Here is a 16,454-nt window from a genome sequence, read left to right as displayed (position 1 = left end):
ATTTCAGCTACTAGCTTGTAAAAAACAAAGCAAAAAACATCAGGAGATGGATGGGGATGATGTGCTGGGTTTGACTCACCTTCAGAAGACCTGACCAGCATGGCCATCCTTTGAGTGTGCTACAAGCATAAATTCTTGGGTAGAGGCAATGCCACTGCTGCCCTGTGCACTGTGCCAGGCATGCAGTGTGCCCCTGTGAGGTGTGGGAGGGTGCCCTGGCTTGAACCCTGTGCTTAAGGCAATTTATGGAAGAAAGATGAAGCAAGTGCTGCAATGCCTGGCTGCCCAGACCACGGGCATGCCTCTCTCATAGAGCAGGATTTTGGGTGGTTGGTGAAGTCAGCCCAGGCTGGTCTCAGCAGCTACACCAGCTTAAACAGCTCCCATCTTTGCCTGTCTCCCATCAATCTGCTCTGACAGTCTACTTGACCCCAGGGCTTGCCAGGACACAGCACTGGTGAACAGGTCAGGTTAGACTTCACTTCCAGGATTCTTTTATAGCCTGGAGCAGTTCACTGATCCAATTTATCTGCTGGCTTACCAAATGCATGCCAGGCACTGGGTCACAACAAGCAGGTGAAGGGAAGGGACACAGGGCATGCTTTAGGCTGCTATTACCTGTGGGAAAAGGAACAGTGGATCTGCCCCTGGGACTGGGGAGCAGCTGCTGAGGATGGGGAATCCTTTCTGGATTCAGGCGCCTTCAGTCTCTTCTGGGGCAACCTTGTCACTTTGAACTAAGGAGTCCCTAACAGACAGACACTCTTTAGCGTTGCTCAGTTATTAGTAATTAAAATTGAAACCTTTCCTGTGACAATGCCACTGTGCCAGCCTTCAAGATGCTCTTTTCCCCAAAATCCCACTAATTTGCCAGTGTCATGCTGTTGATGTGTCGCTCAAAACAGAGCACATGTTGCTAAGGGCCATAAACACAGGGCTGTTACCTTTTTGTCTCTGAACCCAGTGCTTGAGGGCGCTGAGCCTACCATTTAATTAACAGCCATTGGAGCTGAGAATTGCACTTGGTGCAGGGGCAGCCGGTGTGGAAACACCATCTGTGCAGATGAGTTAGAGAAGGGGGGCTCTCATCCCTGCAGCCTGGGGAGCACAGAGGTGTCTGGGTCAGATCTCCATGGCTGGTTTAACCTCCACACTTGTAAATGCAAGGCTCGTGCCAGCACACAAAGTATTTGTGGTTTAAAGCTTCGAGGCAGCTCTAGGTAAACCACAGAGGTTTGTGTCCCAGAGTAGGCATTTCCAGGGTGCCCAGACAATCCAGAAGGATGACTGTGATGGAGCTGCCAGGCAGATGCACAGACTCCTGTCTAGACACACAGAGCGCACGTCAGGCCAGGGCAGGTGGATGGACACGTAGGGGAATGTGGGTGGCAGCAGGAGGCTGAAGTGAGCGGTGTTCCACAGCACAGCAGATGTCCTGGCTTCCCATCTGTCTAACCAGGGCCAGATGCCTTTGCAGGGATTATCTGGCACATGTCCTCCTCGGTCTTCCTTGAGGCCACATCCTGTCACGAGCCCATGTGAGATTTGGTGTTTGCTATCGTGTTTAAGAGTGCAGCATCATAACCATGGGGACATCAGGACAAATGGATTGGAGCAGAGAAAATAATTTAAGGGTAAATTCAGCTTTTAAACATTTGCTCCCAAATTATAACTCGTTTCCAAAGGGAAACCTATGTATACAATTCCCAAAACCTGGAGCTCCAGCCCTTTGTTGAAGATTCACCTCTTTGGGAACAAAAGTGGAATTAACAACTGGACTGCAATGCACCTTTCCCTTTTGCCCCAGATTTAGGATGATCCTAATCAATGCTAAAAGCTCAGGCTGGGCAGATTTCAAACCACTGCTGAGCAGGATTCACTAGTGAAGATAAAACTTAGCAACAAAACTTTCCTTCCAGCAAAGTATCAATACATCCAGCTGGACACCTGCCCAGACCATAGAGCTGTTCAAACAGCCTTGCTGGAGAATTCAATGGCCCAGAAGTCAGTCTCCAAGCCAGAGTTTCCCAATAATTTTAACAATAAAATCTCTGCACCCAGTCATTAAAAGGAGCCAGTGCTGTCAGTGGGTCAAGGAAATGGCAGGTCCCTCGCTAGTTCAACAAGTAATTACACACCCTGTTTGTGAAAATGTTCCCTGCCAATGGAAACATCATTTTTAATCATTTTTAAGAGGCTTTTTTTTTTTTTTAATAGCCACTCTATAAAGCAAGCTGGGAATAAATACCCATTAAAATCCGATCTAGAACTCAGTAATAAAGCAAGAAGCAAATGCAATGGGTTTCACTTGGTAAACTTTCTCTCCCATGCTCCCAGGCCCCACAGAGCTGCCTCGCTGTGCTGTGCTCTCTGCAGTCCTTTCAGCAACTCCCTCATCTCCACTCAAACCCAGAGTGGCCAGGCCAAGCTCTCCAGTGATATCAAATCACATGGCTTTTGACAAATTATCGGGATCTTTAGCCCTCCGTCCCCCTTCCTAATTTTTTCCCAGCCCCCTCCCATTTCATTTCCCTCTGGCAAGGAACACAAACCCGTGGTGAGACACAAACTGGTGCCATCCATCACAGCACTTCGGACAGAACAGGCTGTGACAGAACCTCCGAGAAGAAAAATGTCTTTTTTTAAAAAAAGCGTGTTTTGCACTCAGATCAAGCAAATCCCTATGCAAGAGCATTAAAATACAGCCTTCCCTCAGGAAATCTGTTTTAAATAAGGCTGATCAGGTCCAGACAGAGCAGAAGGAGCTTCTACCTCGCCACATGAGCAGTGCTCTCCTGAGGTGGCTGCTGCCCACATCCCTTGGGACACCGGCTCACACTGGAGGCATGAGGAAGCCAAAGGGACAAGTTAGTTGGATTATATAAACTTATTTTGCTAGTATAAAAATAAACAGAGCTTGAATTTTTTTTTTTTTCCTGAAAGCACTTAAAGCAGACATTGTTTTTTCAAGCCTTCCCAAGGTTTTTAAGGATGTTCCTCAAATTTTTAATGCAAATACCAAGAGTACATTTTGACTACCAGAAATGAAAGATGTTTTGAAAAACAAATTTGCTGGAAGTTTTACAACTTTAAAAAAGAAAGTTGTCATTAAAAAAATACTTCACGGAGGTACCTTTCTGTGGAAAATTTTGTTTTTAAAAAAGCCCATTGGTTTTCACATAATTTTTTGGACTGCTGCTAACAGGAGAAAAGCTGTGCCCATTTATAAACAGGAATTTGGAGGCAGAGGTTTTGGGTTCTGTGCAGGTAAGTGCATCCTCACCTTGGCTTTCAGCTCCACACAACCTCATCTGGCTGCATTTCCTGACAAAATAATGAAGCCATACCTGGAGTTTCCCCCTGTAAAATACAACAGGATGCTACAGTCATCAACTACACAGCAGGGCAGTGCTCAGTCCTGCATTTCCACGGATGCAGAGGGCTGGAATGCCCTCTCCATGCACCTGGGACCCCAATAGGAGTCGTGGCTCTTTTGAAGTGTGGTTACAGCTGTGCAAATAATTACATTTTGGTTCCCTGGCTGGACTTGAAAACATGCTATTCTGTTTCAGATCCATCCAAAATGATTTAAAAATTTTGAGTGCACCAAGAAATAGAAATCATCCGGCTCCCACCTGGGGTCAAATGAAACACTGCATTTCCAGAAGGAAAGAGATAAAATATAATTTTAAATGCGAATTGTTAGTCACCGATGCTTCCCTCTGCACACAACAGCAATGAAACAGCTTTGAGGGGCTGGAAAATCAATGCTGTAAATACGCAGCCCCTCCAGAAGGCACAGAGATCGTCACAGCACGGATGAGACAGGCAGGAGGCACAAGGTGGCTCTAGGGCTCATGCCAGCCTGGCACCTTCCCTTGCCCCCTGCCCTTCTGCCCCAGAACACGCAGAGCCGGGCTGAGGGGTGCAGAGGATCGTGCCCATGACCCTGCCTCCTCTGGGATTGCTCCTGTGCTACCAAAACTCCATCCACACATTAACTCCTCACAGCAGGCCCAAGCTGCAAAGTGCGTTCTTGACTGGATTTGCATTTGGCTCCTCCTCTCCTTGCAGGAGGGGCTTGCAAATGGGACTTCTATCAAGTCCCTCAAGTCTGTGGAAAGGGAAAGGCCATGCAAATGGTAAACTGCAAGATATTAGGTGGTAGAGGTCCAACAGTACTATGCTAAGGTGAGTGCTGATCCCAGTCATAGAGTATTCCCAAACACATTAGGAAAACAAAATTTGCTATTTATGTCTTTCCTGCCAGCATCATCTTAAAATAATCTGGAAACTGATTTTGACTTATTAAAGTTAGCTCTCTAAATCCGGCTCTTGCCTGCGCCTCAAAGGCTGAGGAAGCCACCGAGAGCATTGCCATCACCCTCTGTGTGACCCCACATGAGACACCAGCTGGGACACACATGGAACAGAGCAGCCAGTGCCCTGTGAGGCCTCAGGCATTGGAGTTCCTTTTGGAGGAGCCCCTCATGCCAGAAGAGCCCCACAGAAGTCAGCAGGAATCCATACAGCTGAGATTTTGTGGCTGATCTGGGCTGACATAGGTGGGGTGGCCGAAAGATGACAAATGACATTTCCTGACACAGCAAATGCCAGTTCTCATCTCTTGGGATTGTTAGCCCAGCCTGGCTGTGGCAACACAGCTCCTGCTGTTATCCTGAATAAAAATCTTCACTGACATCTCCTTCAAGTAGTTTGCATATAAAGTGAAGCTGGCATACTTTGGCAGATGAAATGAATTTAACGAAGGCCTGGTTTAAAAGTGTTTGGTACTTGCCAAGAATATTTCACCAAATCCAAGCAGGCATTGGGCCAGGCTCTTGCTGTTCCAGATGCATGAGGCTCCTATTCTGAGAGCACGGATGAATCACCAGGACAAACTCCAGGCTCGGTGCAGAGGGCAGAGGAAACAGCCTGGTGAAGACACGGAGCCAGTAGGAGCCTGTGCATTGCTTCAGCAGCCTTGGATCTCTACCTGGGAGTGTTTGTATTCTCAGCATTTCCCTAAAAATATCCCAGCACCGGGATGCCTTCTCCAATTCTCCCTCAGCCATCTCCTCAGATTTTAGTTTGATGCTCAGAAGTCAAACCTCTCCTGGATTTTTCCACGCTCGTTCTGTTTCATTGCACAGAATAACCTAAAAGTCCTATCCAATGTTCTTCAGACCCTGCAGACTCAAGTCCTACAGTGAGAATGAGATAGTTTAATTATTTGCCTTTTATTTAAATTAAAGCTGCCATATTATATTGATAAGAACTTTTTCTCTATTAATTGTTAAATCAGATTCCTAACATAACATCAATTATGATTAATTGCTAGTTACCTACCCTGCATATACAACAGGAGGAAAAAGTGACAACGTAACATTCCATAATAAAAATCTTCAAGCACCACTGTTTGGAAATTTGTGATTTAAGGTTTAGATTTGCCTTCCAAGTCCTGGCTGCAGCAGAGGATTGAACAAAAATGGTCTTGTCTTCAACAGGTTTAATGGGATGTGAGAAAAATGCCTGAGGAGAAGATCTGGATTGGAGATGACACATGGTGGAGAATCACTCCCAGCAGAAAGGGGACCTGAGTGACTGAAGATTGCTTTGCACCCAACCTAATTCGGTCTGGAACTGAGGACAGAGAACCACGAGGATGTGCATGGATTGGGCCAGCTCCTCAGTTAATGCACGTGGTCTGACACGATCGTGCAGCAGTAATTTGTTTTAGAACACAAGTCAGTCCTTCTTGGGGCAGGACCTACCCTGATTTCCAAAGCCAGCAGACCCCTGAGCCCAAGTCCTGCAATGCCAAAGGGGTGCAAGGCTCCTTTGCACTCCGTGGGTTTCCAGCCTCACAAACTGAATGTGCAATAATCACAATTTGCGACTGCAGTCTCTCCTTCACTCCTTGTGCTGATGGCTCCAGGCAAAGTTTCACTGCAGTGCACATACCCCAAAAAATGTGCCTGTGGTTCTTGGAAGCTTAAATTTGAACTCCTTAATAGCACAACAAAAACAACTGAGAAGTTAGTGCATCATCCATGGCATTTATTAATATTAGATCACCCATGCTCGCTGGCTGCTTTTCTGAGTAGCCATCAGCAGAGATTTATTTCCTTCCAAGTGATTTCTCCCTTCTTGAGTCAGAAGGGACCTATGTGAAAAAGTCATCCTTTGGAAAAATACAGTAAAAGAAAAATTCTGCCCTAAATTGCTCCTTTTCAACACAGTCTGCATTACAGTAGCTTGTAGCAGAATAACTCAAGAGACAAGGCTGCCTTTCTGCCACAGTGGAGGCTGAGAGAGACAGTTAACACTTAATGTTTACATCCTTCTCTAGACAGATGGTTGTTTTTCTTGCTCAACCAAATATGTATATCTGGCCTGTCCCAAGTGCCCCAGTGTTGCTGCTGTCATATTTTACCCTGCCTTCTGAAAAAAGAAGAAATGCCTGATGCTTTTTCTAACAAACCAAGCTAGACACTATTTCCCAAGTCCACCACTTAAGCAGTCACTGGTTACTCTCTGAAAATCCTGGAAATGTAATGACAGCAGCTGAACACTCATTACCAGCACTGTTGCTTCTCATGGTTCAAATGCCTTCAGCAGCAAAACTGCTGCAGATTAATTTTCTGCAGCTCCTTCTGCTAAACAGGGTAAAGGTGTCAAGTGCCCATTTACAGCTTTCTCCATAAATCTGTTTCTTCTTAGGGCTGAGAACTTTGCTGATGAAGAACTCCAGCAAAGGCCTTTCCCTTGACACCAGCAAGAGTTGGATCAGGCCTAGAGCAGCTATAAACATGAGACTCCTCTGCCTCTAGCAAAACTTGTGAGCTCCTGTGCTTGGAATTTTACACTTTTCAATCCAAGCTTGTCAGACTCTATTTCTGGAAACTTTCAAAAACATCCCAGGGAGCGCCTTTCTTGGGCTTGCAATCGTATGATGCATCTTTACATCCAACCACTGAAGAAATGAAGGCAATAAATAAATAAATCCCTGAGTTCTCCTTTTCTTCAGCATGTCATTCATTTCTAAGTGGCTCAGGCAGCACAAGGTTATGACCACAATTAAGCTGGACTTCCCTGAACCAAGAGGTTGCAGCTCTGATTTTTGTTATGGGCTGACTGAGCCTTTTTTAAGGGATTTCACCTTAAAGTAGAAAACCTGCCAACACCAGAGCGTGGCTGGGTTCATGTTCAAAGCACCACATCCATGAGTTTCCTTGGGCCCTGGGAGCATGTCCTAAGCCTGGTCAAGTATAAAAAGGAGCCTTTCCAAACTTTTCATGGGCTGACTTAGGCAAAAATACTAGCATCAAGGTTGCTCTTGGAACATCTCTTTTCCTTCCCAGTTACAGAGTTACTTGGCCTAAGCCATCTGTACTTCTCCAGCTGAGGTTCATCACTGCCTTCCCAACAGCTTCCTTCCAAACTAGTAGTGACTACATGAACATAATTACGACACTATAATCCCCTTTAAGTTTAATTAACACCTCTTAAAGTAATAGTTCCCCACCACAGATCCCAAATCAAGGGGAGCTTCATTCAAGTACCCAAATGAGTTTGGGCTGGTCTCCAAAAAGCTGATCCATGCACAATATTATATAGTATTTCCACAGGAGAAAAATAAACTAAAGCTATGGCTAATGCAGCATTTTCCTAGGGAATCCCCTATGTCTCTTCTCCACCACCACAACGGATGAATCATTTGTAAAATGAGACAATATAGTACAGACACAGGAAGATTTTTTAAAGATGAATGGGAGGATCCTATAAATAACTGCACAGATAAAATGAGTGTGTATTAGTCAGATATATTTACTTTTAGCAGGCAGCCAACTTCACCTTACTGTCACATAAAAGCCTGGCAAATTTTATGTGAAGAGTGGGCATGTGTATCAAAGGAAATATTGGCAGAACAGGCTCCAAAATTTAGTATTTACATTAAGTGGAGCTATTTCAAAAAGTGATTTTTTTTTTCCATTTTAAATTATTAATAAACTCCACCACAAGATCAAAAATCAGAACTTCAAATACTCTGAAATCAGGACTCCCACCTCATTGAAAGAATGATTATGCAAGTGTTAGCAAGCAGAGGGATAAAAGGGAAGAAGTATAATTGGATCCATTGGTTATATATGGAAGAAAATGGCACATCAGTTCAGCCCTAAGACTAAATTACAAGAGAAATAAAAAATCCAGCTGATATTTTTAGTGAAGAACAGAGAATATACCAAGGTGCATTCTCAGCTTCCCACTGACAAAAGAACTAAAAGAAAACCCAGAATCTTTGAATTTGGCTGCCTGGCTTTGCCTCTAGACCTAAAGAACAGACACTGAACATTCAAAAGGCAGCGTCAGGCTGGAACTCACACTGAACATCAGGAACAGGAGTGTAGAGTGGAAACAAAGGCAAAGAAAGACATTCATTTGTACTGCCAGCAGAACACCAGAGAGTAACACACAAACTAGCAGCAGTGTTCCCCACAGCCAACAAGTTCTCTAACTCCCTTTACAGAGCCTTCATCCCTTCTTTTCCGTTTCTTGACAGCCCACAAAAGGATGGGAATACAGCAAAATCAGGAAGCCATCTTCCAAGGATGATGTCAAGCCACCTCTGCATTCATAGGCAGGTTGACTACAAGTTGTTATGTTAACTGCTCTGAGGGGTGCTCTAAAGGAAGGAGACAATTTCAGGTGCCTCCATCAAATCATAGAGCGTGCCAGCCTCAGAGAGTGAGGGGATGAGATCCTTTGGGCTCTCCCGTGTGAAGAATGCAGCACAGAGTGACACCAACCTTAGATAATGAAGCTGTGTTATGATGTGGTGCCTCTGCAGAGGGAAGGTTGGAACAGTCCTTTGGTGTCTCACTGTGTACGTCCGCTCTTTTCAAATGTTCACACAACTATGCCTATGTTGCTTGGAAGTTTCATGAAGACATTTTCATGCTGTCGGTAAAACAGCAGAAAATTCCAGTCTTTCTGGATTTGTGAGCCATGGTTTCCTGCTGTCTCAGGGACCTCTGTGTATGTTTACCATTAAATTTTAAATAGAAAGCGTTAGGAAGTGGATGTAAATCCTTGGAGGTGAAGCTAAATCATTCCCATCAACCAGATATTGTTTCTTCTCCTCATCAAGACCGCCGGGGCCAACCCTTCCCCAGTTTTCATAACAGCAGGAGTCTGGATTCATAGGTCCTAATTCCCATTTATCCCTGAAACGGATTACCGAACTCAGGATTTAGGATCCTTGTGCACATATTTAAGTTAAAGACTGTTAACTTACAAGCAGCAGCTGAATCAAATAACTTCAGGCAGCTACTAGATGGGGACAAAGTGTGCACTGATGTACACACACCCTCTGTTAATCGGGATATCCCAAATGAGCTGCTGCCTTGATGACTGATAAGGAGGCACTCAAGACCTCTTTTTCATCCCTAGATTCACAGACCTGCAGAATAATTGCATCCCTGCTTCCATAGGAGGCATATCTCAGAAGCGTTGCACATCAGGATATCCTGATAGGCAGGAGGGAATATTTTTGGGCAAGAATCATAATTCTTTCCTGAGTGCTAACATCTGTTTGCTAAAGCCTACAGAACTTCCCTGGAGTTTTGAGGTTTTAAAAACATTGCTTGAAGATGACATACTAAATATTATTAAAATGTGCCTCATAATCCACACCCAAAACCCCCCCAAGAACATTTCATATTTTCAGTCTTTGGTCAACAAAACTCTTTTGGTCTGTTTTTAGCTCCTTAAATGATGGGTATTTAATTAGAAGTGAGCCCATGTACCAATACTGAGAGGGAGCTAGACAGCCATAAACCCACAAGTCCAACTTTGAACTAGGCTATGATTGGAAAATAGTGGTTACATCCAACATACTCACCTTATTGGGAGCTGGGATAATTTGCAAACACACTCACTGAGCCACCATGTGTAGGTAAACAAATGGTAGATGGATCTTTCCCATCTCAGACATCCTTGGAAGGCCTGCAATGGTGCAGCATTACTCCAGGAAACTGAAGTCACCATTCAGGAGCCTCATTCCTCTCTGGGCACAGCCGTGACTTGCCAGCACTCTGTTGGCCTTCTGCAGCCTCCACTCCTCCTCCTCCTGGATGATGTTCATTGACACTGATCTCCCACAGTCTTGGTTTGCATTAAAATTGCTGGGCTTTTTCTCACTCTTCCCTTCCCCTAAAATAAATTCCATTCACTTTTGTGATTTATGAAGCTTCTCCTTCACCATCCCTCATTTGCTTTGTGTCATTGAGTGACTGGCTCAGGTAGATGGATGAGACATCCAGGTAGTTCCATGCCTGGAAACCCAGGAATGTGGTGAATGTGGTGAAGAGACCTTCACCAAGTAGCCAGAGAATGGCACTCCTTTCTGCTGATAACACAACATAAAAGAAATAGATGTGCATCACTATTTAAACATAGGTGACTCTTTCCTGGAAAATATTTTGAAGACTCTAACTAGAAATGTAGCCTTTGATTTTTAAGTCGTAACTACACCTCCCCCACTGATCTCCTCCCTGCAGGTCATGCAGATAAAGAGAGTTCTCTCTTGTACCTCTCTTCAAGTTAAAACAAATAACACTTTCAGTCACCTCTTGCACAAAAGCTATTCTGCAACCTTGATCTATTTTTGTCCTTCTCTGTGTGCTTTATTCTCTTTTTGGGTATCACATAGCACACAAAATCCTTAAGGGAATGATCTGCTGAGGATCTATGGATCGCCACAAGTTTACTTTATTGTGTTTTCTGTTTCGGTAGTTCTTAAAATCATTTCATCTGCTTCTTACTTCACCTGAGTGGCTGTTTTCATATAATCACCTATTGCAGCTTTTACTGAAAAATCTGGGTTTCAAAACATTCCTACTCACTAGGAGTCAGAGTTGCACATGGATGATGAAATCCCAGGCTGGTCACATAGGGGACACAGTCATATTGGTCAGGGGGATATGGCAGTCTAAAGCGACAGCTCTCTGAGCTCAGGAACCAAGAGAGCATCCCAGCCTGACCTGTCACCTCAACACCTGGATGTGCACACAGTTCTTACAGTCTGACACTACCTCCACCAGCAAAGGACAGGGCAGGACTTCATCCTTTAGGCAGGCAACAGGCAAACATCAGCCTGGCTGTAATGTGTGCTCACGTATGTATAAATACGTATGTTTATATAGGTACGCATGCAGGGAGATTTTTAATAAAGTCACTTTGAACTTTATTTTTAGGCCAGCTGAAAGCCACAGATGAAGAGGCATGCTTTTTTGGCAGGGATCCATCTGTGCACATTTTCAGCATCTGGAATGCTAATGAGGCCAGCTCTATTTAAATGAGGTCCTTAGCACTGCTTGTGCCAGCTTCCCGAAACAGCAGCCAAAGAGCACTTAGCTCAATGCGCTCCATAAAAGATGAAAGGATGGCTCAAATATCTGTTCAAGCCTTGAGTGAACTCCCTTTCTCCAACTAAAGTCAGGTTTTTTGACAAGGTCAAAGCTATTTGTCGTGTTTGTTTCCCTTGGACCTACTGGAGCCCATCGAAACACATTAGGCTGACTCAAATGAGCTCCGATGCTCCACATCAACTGATTGGACTGAAAAACTGCTCCCTTTAAAGACTGCCCAGCACACAGCAACCTCTGGGGTTCCTCATCCCCACTTTCCTACGTCAGTAAGGAGAAATCACTTTCAACCAGAGCAGCAGAAGGAATTTGCCTTGCCTGGGCATGCGTCAAGTATTTGGAAGCTTCATCATTGTCGTACAGTGTAAAGCCTGGGGCCCAGCTTACAAAAGTCACCTTCCGCCTTTATAGTTCTGAACAAGCCATGCAATCCCCCAAGATATAAAAGTCTTCCAAGGTACAAATTAATCTGCTCCCCTCCTCCATATATCTGATACCTTTGACAACTTTGCTTTGGTTCAGGTTTATGTCAAGACCTGGCAGGGTGCAATATTTCTTATGTACAGACAAACGGACCAAGATTTTCTCAAATATGGCAGCCTACGATAGGCCAAGTGCATTTGCCTAATCGAACTCCAAAAACGAGGCAGGAAAAGGCTCTCTCTTTTCTACCCCCACAGAGAAAAGCAGTTTTCTTCCAGTAAGACACAGTAAAAGTCAAGGCTATTTTACTAATGCCCTCCCAAACTTCACACCCAATCAAGCTGACAGTAATTCATGGAGCTTCATGCCAGCACCAAGACAGGCATCAAACGTGATAAGTATTAACTTTTTATATGAAATCTAAAAAACTAGCTCTGTCTAGACAGGAAAGGATGAGTAATCAAGCTTGCCAATCAATCCAGCTACATAGGTTTGCAAGGATATTTGTTTTAGTCAGCATTTCACTTTGCACTGGCACGTTCCACCTTCTGCTGATACTCCTAATATGCTCCAGTTTAGTTTTCTAACCCCAGGCTCATGAGGCCTCTAAGGAGAGGTGTCCCTTTACTTCCAACTGGCCATGCCTTCCAGCTTTGTTCAGCTCCTGTTTCTCCTGGCCTAGGGAACAGAGAAAACTTTTTCATATATAAATAAAATACAATCTGGTGAGTTACCCTAATACAGGAGTCATCTCAGGGAAGTCAACATGGTAGCGAGTGGGAATCCCATATTCTGCACATGGGACTGCACATACGAGATCAGCCACTCCACCCAGTGCCATTAGTTGCTCTTCTTTTTGGCGTCACCTGATTTTTCAAAACTCAACAGAAAGTATTAATATTCTCTGGAGGAGAAGGGAACCTCGGCCTTCAATTTTTTATGAGAATATCCTGAGTTTCTTTAATCATGACATTTTGATCTTTCCTTTGATTTCCAGTAGAAGAGTCAAAGGTTTTCAGAGGCTGTTCAAGGCTTGAAATAATTGGTGACTTTAGGAATTTTAGGAGAGCTTAGCACTAACTGCTGCTCTCAAGACACAGTGCAGAAGAGGTTTCAACCCATGGGGCCTTGTCATCAGCTGCTTACAGAATCACCCATCTATTACCCCGACCTTAGGAGGTGACCCCATTTGTGGCCATTCCTGTTGGCTCTCTGCAGACACATCCAGAGACACTACTCCAAAAGGAGGAGGTCATGTTCCCAAGACTGCTAAAACAGTTCCCCAGATGAAAAGACAACTTCCAAGAGTTTTTTTGGTTCCCATAAAAGCACTGGCTTGGAGTGACTGGCCAGTTGGAACAACTGCTCAAAAAGAGCATTGGGAATTTTTTTCCCATATGTGTATATTGTAGAAGAATACCTATGTTATGGAAGTGCTTCAGAATTTTTCTTCTATTATTTGTGGAACATGAGTATTCAGTATCTTCAGATACTGGACAACAGCCCAAATTCCCAAAGTTTCACTACAACAGAGCCTTTGTCTGAGATGTCGCCCCAAAGTTTATTATTGAGTGCTTGGTGCCGTCACTCAGTGGTGTCAGTCCCTCACAGCACAGACACAACTCCTGATGGCAAAGGGAACTGTTTACAGCTCCTTCCCCTCTCACCTCCAACCTGCCTCAGGAGAACCAAGAACAGCCACAAGCAAATTCACATTTGCCAACCCACCTGTGGGTGGGCTTCAGCACAGCACGTGATATTTCATTTGCTCATGTCAGTGGTGGAAAATGAAATGTTTGTGCAGAAAGCAAACAGCCAATAACCCATACTCTCTTTTTAGTTCCTTTGAATGAGCTCAACTTGTTAGAAGAGGGCTTTTGGCTCTGATAAGCAGGGGAAATGGAAAAGCCCAGCTTGGCTTGTCTTCGTCTGTGGTAGGTTTGAAACTTGTTGAGTATTTTGGATAGCACAGTGGTTGGCTTCTGCAGCCACTCCAGGTTTAGGCTCAGCCTGAGTGGGATTCAAGATGAGAAGAGCTGATAGAAATGAATGGCCAGATAAAAAGCTTTCTCTGGAGAGTTTCCAATACTGCCACATATGCAAACTTAACTCTGGCACAAAACCTGGAGAAATAGTTGGCTTGGATTTGTCGTGTTTCCCTTGTACTGTGGGAAGCCTGTAACCATAGGCAGTATTATTATCACCTCTGCTTTAAATATAATACCTAGCCCAGCTTAGTTTTGTCCACAGTGATAAATGCCAGCTCAAAATGTACATTTATACACCAAATTTCATCATAGAATCACAGAATGGTTTGGGTTGGAAGGAACCTTAAAGCTCATCCAGTTTCTGCCCCTGCCATGGACAGGGACACCTTTCATTATCCCAGGTTGCTCCAAGCCCCATCCAAGCTGGCCTTGGACACTGCCAGGGATGAGGCAGCCACGGCTTCTCTGGGCACCCTGTGCCAGTGCAAGGAGAAAGTTGGATGTGAAGGATCCTGTGTCATTTGTTTCTTTAGGACACGAGCTATATTAATATAAAAGAGAACATTTCAAGGTAATTTAAAAGGGCTTAAAGGGCTCACTTTGGGAATGGGACATGTAGCTCTCCAGGCTGCTGAACACACCAAGCGTCTTCTTTTCCCATGGAAACAGCAACAGAACAGGCAGTCATGTGAATAAGTACATGAATGACTGCTGTCTGCATGACAGCATGGATGGCCATGAAATCAAAAAGAACAAAGTGTTCAAACACAGCATTGGAGAGCAAAGTCGCTGTGCTGCCACTACTGGCCCACCACTCACCACTGTGGCCTGAAAATAGTCCAGGGAGGGAAGAACATAAAGCCATCCTCCCCTTAACACTGCACATAAATACAATTAATACTATTTAGACACTAGCATGAGAATGATGGAAAATTAAAGATGCCTAGAAGAAAGGCACCATTTCCAGCCCTTAAGCAGCACATTTCAAAAGCGTATTTAAAACAGGCATTTCCCCTCCACACAAATCTAGCTCTGGAGTTATATGAGTTTGGGACACAAGAAGTTGGAGACTTTCAGTGCAGGCACATATTTAAGTGGGTTTTGAGGCTGTTGAAGAAGCCTATATTTCAGGCTGATTTGATTTATATTAATATTTATTTGACTGATATATATATAAATCAAATACTATTTATACAAAAAGGTTTGATTCAAAAGCTTTTATGTGAAGAACTGAACTTCAGCTTAGACTACCAACTCTTTGCATGGCACTGGCAACAAAAGGGATCTTTTCAGCAATCGTCCTCAAAATCATGCAGAAAGACTTCATACATCATTAAGCCTCAAAAGGTTCTTGGTTTCAACACGTGCATGACAGTAATACATTGACAGATTTTTACCAGGAATTTCAATGCCCCGTGAAAAGACACCATAGATGTGATAAAAGATCATCTAATATTCCTGTCACCTTTCCAGCAGCACAGTCATAGTCAACATTTTCATCCATGCTGGGTTTGCATGTGCAGAACAAGACTCACAAAGTAGGTCCCAGTGACTTGTGCAGAAGTGTTAATATAGCACCCCTTGGTTAGTGGTGAAAGTAGCCAAAACACACCAGCAAATTCCTCGCTAAGATTATATTAAAAAATACCAAGCCTTGAGGAATAATAAAAGAATACTAATGATTAATAGAAAAAGTGACCACAAATTAATGATTAGACAGGCAATCAAGTCAACCACAAAATGGATCTGGTTCTAGATAAATCAAGTTATTTATCCATGCTAGTAAAGACCAAATAGAATAAGTTTCTGGAGGTCAGCAGTTGGACTGCTATGATTTCTTTTACACCAGCTGGCTAAAAGGTTATATATGAGAAAGCACCATTTGATTTCAGACTCTAGGTCTCATTTTCTTTTATGCTGAATTAGGTCAGTGGCAGACATCTAAACACCCCAAAGGCTCTTGGGCACGCAACCAAGTTAGGAGCTACTCTAGGCACACTAAAATGCAGACTGACACTGATTAAAAGTTTTGTTATTTTTTTTTTAAACTCTTAGTGAAAGTATGGTCAAAATTTTTAAAGCATCTCAGAGACTCAGAGGATTAAGTGATTTGTACTACCTCCAATGTATTTTAGTCTTTTTCTGAAGATGCCTAAAGAACAGAACACTTAGTTTAGCTCACTCATTTTCGCTTTTCTTCCAAACATGATTATTTTTGGATTCCCCATGTGAAATAGCTTAAACTTCAGGAAATATTAGGCACAATTGTAGCTAAAAACTTCAAATAAGTATGGTGTTTCATCCTTCCCTAAATCAGGACAAACACAAGATAAAAAAAATGAGCAATTCCTGGCTAATGAGACCTGGTCACAACCCATACCTCAGAGCATTCCTAGTACATTATTGCAGATACACACAATGACTGAAAATTATATTTGCAAAATACAAAAAGAAACCAAGACTATTTCCATTTCCTGGCTCCTGCTTCACTCTCCAGTAGGAGCTGATTATTCATGTGAGTTGCTGGTCATGTCACCATAGATGTTTTACAGCTCCTTAGTCTGTAAAAAGCTCAACAAGATGTGAAACAGGTCAAGGATTTATCAACTGCTTA

General features: G+C 43.6%; 1 long non-coding RNA gene across 6 annotated transcripts in view; it reads right to left on the bottom strand.

The window, feature by feature from the left end:
* Window positions 1-2,078: 2,078 nt before the first annotated feature.
* LOC120755447 (uncharacterized) overlaps window positions 2,079-16,454 on the bottom strand; it is a 34,506-nt gene continuing 20,130 nt past the window's right edge. For 2 of the 6 annotated variants that reach the window (XR_005701777.2, XR_005701770.2), the window contains exons 3-5: window positions 9,905-10,408; window positions 3,284-3,360; window positions 2,079-2,838 (exon numbers count right to left, since the gene is read on the bottom strand). This is a non-coding gene — a long non-coding RNA (uncharacterized LOC120755447). Of the gene's footprint in view, window positions 2,839-3,283; window positions 3,361-6,166; window positions 9,228-9,904; window positions 10,412-16,454 lie in introns of those variants that run through there. The other 4 variants (XR_005701778.2, XR_005701769.2, XR_005701774.2 and 1 more) reach the window with 3 other exon arrangements.

The sequence above is a fragment of the Hirundo rustica genome, chromosome 7 (assembly GCF_015227805.2).
Source record: "Hirundo rustica isolate bHirRus1 chromosome 7, bHirRus1.pri.v3, whole genome shotgun sequence".
In the NCBI taxonomy this organism is placed as follows: Eukaryota; Metazoa; Chordata; class Aves; order Passeriformes; family Hirundinidae; genus Hirundo; species Hirundo rustica.
This window is presented reverse-complemented; position numbering and strand designations above follow the sequence as displayed.